The sequence below is a fragment of the Theropithecus gelada genome, chromosome 11 (genome assembly GCF_003255815.1).
Source record: "Theropithecus gelada isolate Dixy chromosome 11, Tgel_1.0, whole genome shotgun sequence".
NCBI classification, from domain to species: domain Eukaryota; kingdom Metazoa; phylum Chordata; class Mammalia; order Primates; family Cercopithecidae; genus Theropithecus; species Theropithecus gelada.
The window spans coordinates 18,319,992-18,334,505 of NC_037679.1; the positions used below are offsets into that span (position 1 = coordinate 18,319,992).

The following is a 14,514-nucleotide window of genomic DNA, read 5'->3' on the forward strand; positions in this document are numbered from 1 at the left end:
TCTAGATCTAACCCACAGACTTCGAGTTGTTCACCAAATGCTAGGCCCTTTGGTCAGGTCTGGAGACCAAGAAAATGAGTCATAGTGATGCCTGGGATGATTGAACTAGGAGAGAAAGACTCACAGTAAGTAATCTATACACAAAACTGCCACTGACAGAAGAAAGCAAGTCACTGTCATCTACTGATTAATAACTGTCAGAATTATTGGACACTGGAAATGAACACAGTGTCTTTTTTTTCTTATGGTCATTCAACAAAAGGAGTTAAATAACAATCGAAAATTCTTCTGGTACATATAAAATCAAAGCAGAGAATATTTAAGGATCTTGGAAAAAACAGAAGTAAAGCATTAACATGGCGATGGTAAGTTAAGTGTACAATCCCTCATTTGTGATTAAAAAAATACTAAACAACTTTGAAAATTGAAAAAAAAATTAATACCTCATTTGGAAGCAAACTCTGCTCTGACCTGGAAAACTTAGTATTTTACTACAGAAATACGAATATGTTTGATTACATAGCACTCACAGAGATCCTGCTGGGGTTGGCACATACTATATTGTATTTAGACTATTTTGGCTATCTAAAATCTGAACATACATGATGCTAAATTTAATACTAAAAGATTTTGGAAAAAAGATTATAAACCTCTAAAGTCCTTCAGCTAAGAGTCCTTTTAAGTTAAGAGAACTTGCAGGACTTTTTTCTACTGTACAGATTACTTTGCCAATGGAAATAGAAAAGTCCAAGTTAGTTTGCCAGGGATTTTTCCACTCTGAGTAGTGAATATGTAATATCCAATGGGACATCTGTTCTCTTTGAATGTTGGTTCTTTGGTTTTCAGGCTGTTTAGATATATTATATTCAGTGCCTGTGCTAGATAGGTCCATTAATGGGCCCATCTTCCACCCTTGTAATCCCTTGCCTAGAAACCACAAGGTGTATATGTGACCCTTGTCCACAGCTAATTGAGCCAGGAGCTGTCAACTGGTCTGAGATGAAAGAGGCAGTGATTTGGCCTGACTCAAAAAAAAAAAAAAAAAAAAAAATTGAGCTGGGTCTCTCTCTCTCCTTTTCTCTTTGGAATTTACATGATCAAAATTATGCCACAAGATATATTAAAGGCCGTGGAGATTGAATCCAGAGGGAGCCACAGTTATGAGGAGGGAGACATTGTGAGGGACATTAGAGAGGAGAGCAAGTAACAAGTATGTAGAGAGATATAGTTACTCAATGAGAGAAAGAAATCATGAACCCCAAGAGAAAAATAGATCAATTCACTGGTAGGGCTTTCCTGACTTTGGTACTTTTTCCAGTACCAGTTCTAGTTCCACGTATCTGCATAATATGCTTCTTTTGATTGCAGTAGCTTGAATGAGCCTCCATTCTTTGCAACTGAAAGAGACCTAACTAAAATTGTGGCACATCTTTAAGATACTAACACTGCCTGATTTTGCTTAACTTAGGAGTTAATATTGCATTAGGGGAAAAAATTGGAGCCTATTAATTAGAGTTTTATTTTCAACTGGGGGTAAACCCACAACCTATGGTAAATATTGATTCAATTGTTTTACTCTAAGAAGGCAGTTTCATTTTCCCATCTAATTTCCAAGTGTTTGAAATTATTATTTGAAGTTATGTGTAGCCATATGTCTGAGATTTAGTTCATGGAACATGTACGGAAGCGATAAACGCTGATTAAAGTCAGAAAACACCTTTCTCTTTCCCTTTCTGTTGGTTAGATGCTAATGCCAGGGTGACCTCAGAAACCAGAAGATGATGATGTCACTGTCTCCATCAGCCTGGATGTCTGAATAAATGAGTGGAGCAGGGACTTCCTCCACCCCCATGCATAGAGCTTTCATATTCGACTCTTACATAAGTGTGAAATCAATGTCTGCTGTGTTTCTTTATTTTATCCATTAGAACATTAACATTAACATCCATACTTGGATGTTAATAAGAAATTTTCTTTAACGTCTAAGTGCAGAAAATACTATCTAATTTTACTATTCTCTAGTTTGCATTTCCTTTTGAAAATATACTTAGGAGATATATCTTGAAAAATTGGATAAATAGCTTGCTTAAATATATGCACCCTGCACTCCTTATTTTGCTAATTTATTTGTACACCTTTCACAAATAAGGTATTTTACTGTTTCCTGTAGAAGTGATTGCAGTTTCTTGAGAAACTTTGTTTATTCACATTTATGTGTGTGAGTCATTCTAATATTTAGTCGCTAAGGATATTTAAGAGGAAAGGGATGATTATTTTCTATACATAATACATATATGATACCAAAGGTGTGTGAAAGCCTCTGACAATTCCCAGAGCTTGATAATAACTTTTAAATATCTTACACCATTTTAAAGTTCAGGCTTATGTCATTTTTAGTGATTACAACTAAGGTAGAATAGCCTTATATTTATAGTAAAACTGCTTCTTAAACATACATTTTCAGCCAAGTATGGGGGAGTTACGCCTCTAATACCAGCACTTTGAGAGGCTGAAAGTGGGGGGATCACTTGAGCTCAGGATTTCAAGGCCAGCCTGGGGAACGTAGCGAGACTCTGTCTCTACAAAAATTACAAAAATTAGCTAGGTATGGTGGCTTGCACCTGTGGTTCCTGCTCCTGAGGCGGCTGAGGTGGGAGGATCACTTAAGTCCAGGAGTCCCAGGCTACAGTGAATTAGAAAAGTGCCACAGCACTCCAACCTGGGTGACAGAGTGAGACTCTATGACAAAGAAAAAGAAAAAAAAAAATACACTTTTATTCTTTCAATGAAAAATTCATCCATTTCCTGATAACTGAAAATTGATTTTGCAAACATATAAGTTTAGATTGTGCTTTACTAGGAAAAGGAGCAAAATTTCAAGAAGTAGTCACCACAAGGACCTGCTGGAGTTTTTCTCCTGAGGGTCTGAGATTCTCTGCTACTTTGTTTCTTGCTTCCCTTCCTGATAAAACATCGTGTTTGGTTGTTATGCTTTACTTCAGCAGCACGTTAGTGTCATACCTTCACAGAAGAGAAAATTCGTAGTTTACAGTGCATTTTCACTATGAAAGGTGTCTCATGGTAACAAAACCAATCCTTCTAAACCTTTGGGTCAATTTCCCCCCAAAAAATGTTATTTTAGTTTTGCATAAAGTGAAACCCACATACTACCATGGCTTCTTGTATTTCTCTGACTGCTTTACATTTCATCCCCGGAAGGGCTTTCCGTGAATCTGAAATACATAGATTTCTCTATGGAATTCCTTTTGAGATCATAAAAAATGTTAAGTGAATTTATTTGTTGAGGATTCCCATCATTTACTTTTCTCTGTTCAGAAAAGTGTCCATTTGTTCCAACTTATCATCATTTCTCGGGTGTAAACAGATATTTATCCAAGAACAAACACTTTTCCCAAATCAATCTTAGGACATTACGAGTCACTTTTTTCAGTATCCATCCAATGATTGAATTCAGCTGTAATATAAGGATGCTTTAAGGCCTTTCTGAGGCAAACCATTTTACCTTCAGACAGTATTATCTGTTATGTGATATGTGGACATTATCAGAGGTGGTCACAGATTTTCTTTAAATACTTAAATTTTCTTACGTCTTGGGGGGGTAAACAAACTGTAGAAATTAAATTTGCATACACATTTGTGTGAGTCTAAAATAATATTATATATTGTCGTGTAAGTTGTGAGAAAATCTCCTTTTTTGTAGTTATGCAATATATTCCTATTCAAGAAATTTCATATGTCCTACTTACTCTTTAGAATTGTCTACCTCTTCTCCCTATATAATGTGGTAAAGCAGCAAGACAGGGTATAAAGATCAAAGAGTCTAGAATGAAAAGTAATTTTCTATCCCGTTTCTGCTGCTTGCCAACTCTGGAAACTCAGCCTCTCTGAGCCTCAGTTTATTCTCATGTAAATGGTAAGAATAATAACATTAATATAGATCTTCTCTATGTCTCATGTTAACTGTGTGTATCCAGTTGAATTTTGTGTATAAAAATACTTTGAAAATGTGAAACCACATATTTTCTTTAATTATGTTTAATAAAGAAACAAATGTATTTCTAAGGTACATACCATGGAATTGATTCACATGAGGCAAAGAAGCATGCTTATTTGGCCTGTATTTTTCACATTGCATATGAGAATGTTGTAACTCATTTAAAAATTTATATTGTACTTTTCAAAATCTTGTGTAACGTGAGTAACATAGCCATGCTATAATTCATAATATATGAGAGACTTAAAATGACCTTCTCATCTTACATTACTGTCCCAGAAGCTCATTTTGGAATGTGTGGAGACTAGATGAAAACCAATTATTGGGCCATGTCAGTTAGTTGATTTTATATCTGGTGGGGACTGCAGGAGATTGGGGTTAGTCATTTTAGGAAAGTGGTAAATGTCACAATTTCTTCGATAAGCAAAGGGAAACACATGTGAATAGTTATTTAAAGAGCTCAGTCTCGGCCTGAATTTCCTAGAACTGTAGCTTGAGACAGAGCTTATACGCTAAAACTATATTGGGGCTTATTATCTTAGGGAGGCAAAAGCCAAAAAAAAAAAAAAAAAAAAAAGAGGAGGGGGAATTGAGACAAGAAAGAAGGGTAAACTGAGACATGATGTTGCATTGCCAAGCTGGCCTCAGCTTCTCAAGAAAACCCAATTGGTTCCTGGTGAGAGGTAGCAATGTGCTAGCAGCTCTCGCTTGCTCTTGGCACCCCGTCAGCCTCGGTGTCCACTCTGGCTGGGCTCCAGGAGCCCTTCAGCCTGCGGCTGCACTGTGGGAGCCCTTCTCTGGGCTGGCCAAGGCCAGAGCTGGTTCCCTCTGCTTACCAGAAGGTGTGGAGGGAGAGGCTCAGGTGGGAACAGGGGCTGTGTGTGGCGCTGCCAGGCCAGTGCAAATTCCGGGGGGGCGCGGGCTCAGCATGCCCCACACTCAGAGCGGTGGGCTGGTGCCACTGGCCTGGGGCAGTGAGGGGCTTACCACCCGGGCCAGCAGCTGCAGAGGGTCCCCCAGCAGTGCTGGCCTGCCTGCAGCAGGCTGGAACTCTTGGGGCCTCAGCTGCCTCCCCGTAGGGCAGGGCTCAGGACCTGGAGCCCGCCATGCCCGAACCTCCTCCCCAAATGCACCAGTCAGCACTTTGTGTCTAGCTCAAGGTTTGTAAAGACACCAATCAGCACCCTGTGTCTAGGTCAAGGTTTGTAAATGCACCAATCAGTACTCTGTGTCTAGCTAATCTATGGAGACTTGGAGAACTTTTGTGTCTAGCTAAAGGATTGTAAACGCACCAGTCAGCACTTTGTGTCTAGCCAAAGGTTCGTAAACACACCAATCAGTGCTCTGTGTCTACTCTGTATTTAGCTAATCTGCTGGGGAGTTGGACAACGTTTGTGTCTAGCTAAAGGATTGTAAATGCACCAATCAGCACTCTGTGTCTAGCTAAATGTTTGTAAATGCACCAATCAGCACCCTGTCAAAACGGACCAATCAGCTCTCTATAAAATGGACCAATCAGCAGGATGTGGATGGGGTCAGATAAGGAAATAAAAACAGGCTGACAGAGCCAGCAGTGGTAACCCACTGGCATCCGAGTGGACACTGTGGAAGGTCTGTTCTTTTGCTCTTCACAGTAAGTGTTGCTGCTGCTCACTCTTTGGGTCTGCGCTGCCTGTGTGAGGTGTAATGCTCAGGGTGAAGGTCAGCAGCTTCACTCCTGAAGCCAGCGAGACAACAAACAACTACAGACAGGAGAGACAAACAACTCCAGATGGGAGGGAAGAACTATTCCAGAAGCACCACCTTTAAGAGCTGTAACACTCACTGCCAAGGTCTGCAGCTTCAGTCCTGAAGCCAGTGAGACCACAAACCCACCAGAAGGAAGAAACTCTGGACACATCTGAACATCTGAGGGAACAAACTCCAGACACACCATCTTTAAGAACTGTAACACTCACCGTGAGGGTCTGCGGCTTCATTCTTGAAGTCAGTGAGACCAAGAACCCACCAATTCTGGATACACTGGGTCATAAGTGAAGCCTCAAGAGAGGAAGAAGGGAAATATACTTGCTTGCTCTTGTTCCTTCTTGTCTCTTATTGGTCAAAGTCTGATGCACAACATGTTAACTCATCTGCACATCTGGGTAATTTGACAAGGATTCTCTGGGCAGCTCTTGAGGAAACCACAGTCTGTGGTCAAGAAGATCAGATCTCACCCCTGAGAAGGCTGAGGCTGAAGTGTTGTTAGGAGATGAGGTGGTTGCAGGGGTTGCAGGGGTTGCCAGGGCTTTATGACCATGAGCAGAGCTTAGGTAGTCACTGGGATTCTCCAGACAACCAGGAAGAAAGCACATGGAAGGTGGGGGTATCAGTTGGATTGGTATAAATCTGCCCCAGCCAACCCCCTCTGACAAGAGTTACACAATTTGTCTTATTAGATAGGAAAATGCAATAAACTTTCTCAAACCCATATGCCTAACTTAGTTCATCTACTTAGAGAAATTGTAACCTCGGAAGGAAGTAGCTTTTGATTCCCTACCAACTACATACCATACTTATATAAAATCATTTATACAAACGACTCTGCATGTTGTAAATGACCAAGATCATTATCATCTAATTGCAATCATTAACATTATCTAATGGTATTTCTGAAAGGGACCACCTGCCCATTTCTAAGCAGATGCACAAGTGATGGATTGATAACTAAATAATTACATTAGGGTACATTTAAATAGATTAAAAATTTAATTTGGAATTAGACCAAGGTAAGCCTGCACTACTTTCCTTAATAGAAACATATTTAGAAAAAGATACAATTTTAGGGCTGCTGGCATTTTTAGATAGTTTTTCCAAAATTTGATTGCTAAAACTTTTATGTAGCTGAGATGACATAAGAAAATGTACTGCAATAAAAAACTATCTTAATTTCGACTGGAAAAAAGTGGTACACATAAAGACTGAGAAAGTAAATCAAGAAATAGAGCATATTAGCAAATACATTAAAAGTGAAGTTTTACTGTAGGAAAATATTTGCTATTAACACATAGTTGCCCTCTGAGGGAGATAAAGATACACTGTATTGAAAGACAAAGAAGGATAAGGACTAGCTAGCTGGATCATTATTGGAAAGCCAACAAACCAAACATTCAGGGGCTAGCCTAATGACATAGCTGCTGACTTGAGAAAAATTAATCCTTCTTTAAAATATTTGATTAAATTGCACAAATGAGAGTCCAACTTAATCAAGCCAAATAAATTTTTTCTTGAGCAGCATAAATTATGCTTTTCCTGCCTGGGCGCACATGCTCACAGGCTGTCGACTGGCCGTTTTAGAGTGCAGTACTGCATTTAACTGCTGTGTCATGCCTAATGGAAAATGTACTCAGCAAGATGGTTATTCCATTGAATTTTGGAAGCAGTTAGGAACACTAATAGCCTCTTATTTTTCAAACATGCTTAATGATATAATGAATATAAAATAATTCCCTCTACAAATCAACATGACCTTTTTTATAACAAAAGAGGAACAAAAGGATCCATTACTTTACAGAAATTCTCATCTACAGCAGATGTTCCATTGAATTATATCCTCAGGATTCTATAAAAAGTACAGACTGTGAGGTGAAAAATGGGTTTTTTCTCTCTCACAAGTTTTAATGTTAAATGAGAGTATGAAAACTAGATGATCCAAAGAATTGACAGATACTCCGTAATAAAAAAAATCCTTTAAACTTTATAGATATAGAAAACATAATAGTCAATTTTAACATGTACTTTGAAACCAGTTTTAATAGTAATTTTTAAATAAAAGCCAGTGTTAATATAATTTTCTAATATATTTATACTCCATGATGAGAGAGCCCCCTATTGTTACAATCTGCTGAATTGTCAAGAAACAAAGTAAGAAAAACTAAATTTAAAGAAATTTCTTATCGACAATCTTAAACATTTGAGCAAAACTAATATATGGAGACAATTGAATAGAATTTTCCCGTATCAAAATATAGATCACATTTAACAAGTATTTGTAGGTGAGAAAATCTTTAGATATCTTGTGTAACAAATTATCACCATTTGCAAGGAAAATAGGACACTGTGGCATAAAACAAGGGACCAACACCATGAAAACAGATTTATGCTATAAGTGAGGTATTTGCGATGTGAAGTTATCAGATTAATTAGTCCAAATAAAAGTCACAGTAATGGTTTTTGGAATTTAGATGATCCTTTAGGCGATTGCTTAGGCATTGCTACCTTTCCTACCCATCTTCTGACTTCTGTCACTTCAATACCTTGAACTATACCAGGCTTTAAATTATCTTTGAAGTTACATGATTTAATCTTTTCTGTGAGCTGCAAATCTGCCATATTTGCTCTGACCTGTGCAAAGAGTAATCTTTCTTCTAAAAAGCAAACATAAATTATGATTTTAGGTGAAAGAAGGGGGAAGAGAAGGAATAAAAGGCAGATGAATAAAACTGATTGAGATAATACACGTGAAGAAATTAGCACTTTGCAGAAGAACACATTGGAACGCTCAAAGATGTGAGTTGTTATTATTCATGATTAGAAGAAATGAATTCATACTTCCCAACTTCATTAACTTGTGTTCTAAGAGGCCATTGAAAAAGCATTGAAATAATATTAAATTAAATCTTGTGAATATTTATTAAAGGAATGTGTACGTTTGAATATACATGTTTGAGTTAAAGTGCGTTCAGTAAATCACTTTTATTTTTACACCATCAACCAAGAGCTCTCCGTGAAAGCTTTTACTCCAGGTACTTCATCTCCTCTTCTTGAGGTATTACATCTTCTGCATCATCTTATGCAACCATTCACAGGAAGAACATTGCTACAATGTTTGCATTATCTTTTTGGTCCCACAAGCCAAAAAAAAAAAAAAACCACAAAACTTTACAACCTATGGGTTTGTAAATTCAAGTGGCTTCTGTTAATTCTAATAAATGTATATGTACCATAATCAGAAGATACATGTGTGAAAGAGAAGAAAGTCTATCCTTAAGATACCAGAGAGCAACAATAACAGCAAAATCAATATAAGCCAGTGAGTATAAGTATATATATATGTATGTCTCGGCAGGGGAAATGGGGAGGGAGTATTGTATAGGAGTGTAACCACACTCATCATAACACATAAAATAAAAGAGAGGCAGCTATTGCATTATCAAACAGAGCAAATGTGCAAGTACCATAGTCATTTGGTTGCACACAACTGATTTGACAACATACATCTAGATTAAATTTTATGTAAATATAATTTTTCTACTAGTGTTTGAGTTCTACTCAGGATATTGTAATGTAATTTCACACTTCATTTAAAAAAAGCCTTTAAAATATAAAGCGTACATTCATTCTAGATGCCTGTTAAATGTAAGATGCAGAGACATAAATAGGAGATAGGTAGAGATTTTAGAGAGAATTTCTGAGAGACTTTTTTTTTTTCTCACATTTTAAGCTACTCACTGCGTGACAATGTCATGTTGAGATTGTCAGTGTTTTGGAAAGGTCATTTTCCAGGTGCTACTGTTCCAGTCCCCTAACTGGTCATAACTGATGTGGTAGACAGACAGATTTTACCATTTGCTTAAGTGTGTGTTAAATCTTCCATATAATAGGCTGATAGCACCTCTGTTCAAGAGCTTAAGTGTTCGTACTTTTTATTGTTTCTTATCTTTGTGGATATTTTCTGTTTCCTCAGAGACTTTTTTTTCCAAAGTGACTTTTTTTTTTTTCTTTTTCTTTGGCTTCCTTGACCTTCTTGATAGCATAAAGCTCTTAGTTTGCAATATATTTCAAGGCTGCTGTTGCTACCCTCAGTTACGCCATTTTGTCTGTCTGTGTATGTGTGTATGTTTGCTAGAGTGGAGGAGAGGGTAGAGAAGAAGTAGAAATGTGTAACTTATTCTGAAATGAGTTATAGTTTACAAGTATTTTCAAATCTTTGAGAAAATAAATAACTTACAGACTTAATGACCTATTTCATCTATACCTTATCCTCATCTGAACATATGAGACGGATTTGAAAAGATAAAGTACTTCCCCTGACTCAAGAGGAGAAAAAAACTATATGGCATACAACAAACACCTATCTGATATCCAACAAACAACCTGTCTGATATTGTTGTTGATGACATTTGTCCACCTAAATAAAGCTTATTTTTCTCAGGCCATGAATATATTTCCCAAATCCTGGAAAAAAGAACAGCAAAAAATAATTCTCTGTTCTCCCATCTTCAAAGGCACATATCTTAAAGTGTAAGTTTTCCTTTGGTGAAATGACATAGTAAATGATATTTCTTGAAAATGATTAGCTGAACAATGTTTGACAATGAAACTATAAGAAAGGTTAAATGTTTTTGTTTAAGTGATTGATTTAAGAATTTCAGAACACAGTAGATTGTTTTTGTCATTGAAAAATTTTTCCCAACAAGGCAAGTAGGCAAGACTTTAGTCAACTCTTTTTCATATCCACAAACTTCTGTTAAAAAAAAGAGTTGGGATGCTTTTGTTTATATTGCTCTATTTGAATTCATTTACAACCAGTATTGTCCAAATGTAAGAACAATCTGTTGGCCTACAAGACATCAGACGAAGCCTGTAATATTCAATTCAAAAAGTTTTTATATTTTTTGAAGCAAAAAGTTGCATGTCATGAGATATAAAAAGACTGTATTTCCAGGACAACTAGCATTCAATCCCATGTCCAGAATTCAGTAAGAATTACATGCATGTTTATTGCAGCACTATTTACAACAGCAAAGACTTGGAACCAACCCAAATGCCCATCAATGATAGACTGGTTAAAGAAAATGTGGCTCACATACGCCATGGAATACCATACAGCCATAAAAAGGATGAGTTCATGTCCTTTGCAGGGACATGGATGAAGCTGGAAACCATTATCCTCAGCAAACTAACACAGGAACAGAAAACCAAACACCACATGTTCTCATTCATTCATAAGTGGGAGTTGAACAATGAGAACACATGGATACAGGAAGGGGAACGTCACATACTGGGACCTGTCGGAGGATGCAGGACAAGGGGAGGGAGAACATTAGGACAAATACCTAGGGCATGCAGGGCATAAAACCTGGATGATGGATTGATAGGTGCAGCAAACCACCGTGGCCACATGTATACCTATGTAACAAACCTGCACATTCTACACATGTATCCCAGAACTTAAAGTCAAATTTTAAAAAAAGTAAATGCCTCTAACAACAACAACAACAACAAAAGAATCATGAGTGAGTTATAAACCTTGGTAATGTGTTTTCTGCCTCCAATTCCAGTTTCTTATTATAATGTGCATCCATAGTTCTTACAAGCTTTTTAAAAGAAAGTCCCTATTTTAAAAGTGTAACCTAAAATAGATCATAACTGAGAAAATGCTTGCTATTGCTTTAAACAATTAAAGAGATATGACTCAGCTTATTCTCATTTAGCTAGTATTTTATCCAAGAGCTTAAAAATAAGAATAATTTTTAATAAGATACAGAAAAAGGAGATTTTTTGCCTGAGCATAATTGAGAACAGAAGAACGGGAAAGCAGAAATAAACAATGCTGAAGAGAAAGCTAAAGTAGAGAATAGAAGAGGAAAACAAATAGAAAGCTATAGTTCAGTTCGGTATTTCATATCACTGTAGAAGAGGTGCATGGCTGCTAAACACCTAAAAATACATGCAATAAAAATGTGTGTTTTTCCATCTGTCCTTGCTCTTTCCTCTCTCTTCATTCATTAAAAATGGAAGACAAACTGGGTAGAAATGCTGCATTACTATGGGGGTCACCAAAGTCCTGATCATCAAACCTAGCACAGATTGGGGTTATGGGAAGGTTAAATAGTAAAATGGGAGAAAATTAACTTGTCAGGAAAAGGCTGTGAAGCTGGCTGGTGAAGGTTGTTAGGTCCCTGGGCATGGTTACAGCACACTGACTCAGGTGCACCAAGCAGGGAGAAGGTCACACCCCTTGAGGGTGGATGACAATCGGCCGATTTAGACACTAGCCCAGGGTCATCCTAGTTTTACTAAGTAATATCTCAAACTGGGAGTTGTCTGACAAGGTGTGTATATGAGGATAAATTCCAGTCAAATGCATTCCAGAAACAACTTCTTTTTCTGTTCTGTTAACTGCAGGACATTTGTTTAATTAGATAATGTGCAATGAAATGCAAGAAAAGGCCTATTGCTGAATAGTCATGAGAAGAGAAAAAATATTTGCCTTTCTTTTTTAAAACACAAGATGTTAAATTCTCTTCAGTTAAGATGATAACTTATTTTCATGTTCCATATCTAAATGTAACTCTTTGAAGCACAGGATAGAGTTTTTTTAAAGTACAACCTATCAGATTGGCAAAAAAGCAGAAGTTTGACAACATGATATATTTGGTAAGGCTGAGGAAGCTAGGAAGTGTCACATACTGCTGATGGGAAAGCAAACTGTTACATCACCTATGGAACAAAATTTGGCACTACACAGCAAAATTGCATGTGAATAAAAGCTCTCGTTTGTAAAAATCTACCCCTGAAATGCACTGCAAAAAATACAAAGACAGATATCATGAAGCTATTCACTGCAGGCTTATTTGTGATAGCAAAAGACTGGAAACAACTCAAATGTCCTTAGTAGGGTTCCAGTTGAATAAGCAATGGTACCGTCAAACAAAGGAGCATGCAGTTCTGAAAGAACAGGAGAAATATTTTAATACATTGCTGTGCAACTATCTCCAAATTTATTTATTTATTTATTTATTTATTTATTTATTTATTGGAATACAGTGAGCTTTTTAATCCAATCATTTACAAATTAATAAGGAAGTAATATACCAACATAATATTTTGCTATACAAGATGAAAATCTTAAAAAGAATTTGTACATGTATCATGTGGAACATTTTTATTCCTAATTTATGCTTTGAAAGATATCTGACAGTGTACAAAGAATACCCAGTTCTAGGTGGTGACTGTTTTGTATAATCATTTATTTACAAAATTTCACCACATAATAGGAACTACCTTTTAAAAAAAAAAATCAGCATTGGTCCTATAAAGGCCATTAGGATAAATTCTTAAGCCTACAAAAGACGCCTTAGTACTATTGCTCCCAGGCTCATTATTGTTAACTAAAATCTGACTCCAAGGCCCAGGTGTAATTTCTAGTTCCAATTCTACAGTCATTCAAAAGCACGTTCTAACTAGATTGACAAGGGACAGTGGAGGACCCAAGAAGTCCTATCAACCCCTATAAGAGGTGTACATAAGCCTACTACTCATACCCTTCTAGCCATCCCACCCTTTATTTATAATGGGACACCAGGTCATCCCACTATGCTAAAACATGGTTGCTCTGGGAACAAACGAGGCTTTCTCTAGACCAGCTGGACTGGTCAGGAGGGAGAGTAAAAAGTGGCTGTCGCTAGTGAAAAATGGTTTCATTTCTTCGAACTTTTTCCTTTTCCTTTTCTGGGCTCCTTATTTTTTTCTGGTTTTGAAGGCTTTGAAGATTTTGTCTTTTTCTTGATCATGGCATCAGTTTCTATAGCATCTTGGTCTTTCTCATCAGATTGAGAGTCATCTTCATTTAACTCTTCCGTTGTATTCCGAATCCAGGGATGGGCTTGTGCTAGATGCCTTTATAGCTTGAAGTGAATACGGAGTAAGGTGGGCTTCCTTATTGTAAGCTCTTGCGAAGGCTGCTTTCACCTTGGGATCCAGCTTTGAAAAGGAACTAGGTTTGCCACCCCAGCTGCTAATTTCCATGATATTCTCAAAGTCTTCTTTCATCAAATAATATGTGTCCATAAGTGCAACAACATCCTGTACCCCGTCGACTCCTTGTGAGGTCAAGGGCTGTACAAGTGCATCCCTTAGATGTGACAAATAATCTATGTTTACGGTCCTTTTGCTGGAGTAAGTTCTGAGACTCATATGCAAGGCCAGGTCCTGAACAATACGACCGTGTTTGCCTGTAGACAAGTGCTTCCCCAGCCAGCCCGGGAAGGTGGGAAACTGGGTCATGAACCCCCTCATCAACTCTCCAGGAAGCACACTGGCATAAATGGCCTGCGTAGGCAGAAGACTCCAGTTCTGCTTACTCCAGATCTGGCTGTCCACTAAGTCACCATCACATAGGCTGTCTGCTGCTCTGCTTAAAAGCATCAAGTGCTTTTTCATGTCACCCCCTGCTGCTACAAGCTTCACATGTATGTAATTTTCCTGGACAAAGAGGGGTGCTGTTGAATACTCAGATCTCTTTTTTCATGATTATTCAATAGCACCCCTCTTTGTCCAAATTTATTATTAGGTGAAAAAAGCAAAAAGCAGAAGGCATGTATTGTATGCATCTACTAATTTAACAAGGGAATGAGATTAAAATACGTACGTATTTTATCACAATATAAACAAATCAATATTGAAATAAAAAGTTACTGATGGGGAAAGGAGAAGGAAGAGGAAAGGACAGAAAT

General features: G+C 37.4%; 1 pseudogene across 1 annotated transcript; it reads right to left on the reverse strand.

Moving 5' to 3' along the window:
- Positions 1–12,929: 12,929 nt before the first annotated feature.
- Positions 12,930–14,288, reverse strand: LOC112635260 (annotated as a pseudogene). Its single transcript, XR_003121883.1, has one exon. The product of XR_003121883.1 is annotated as a replication factor C subunit 1 pseudogene (transcript).
- Positions 14,289–14,514: the final 226 nt, after the last annotated feature.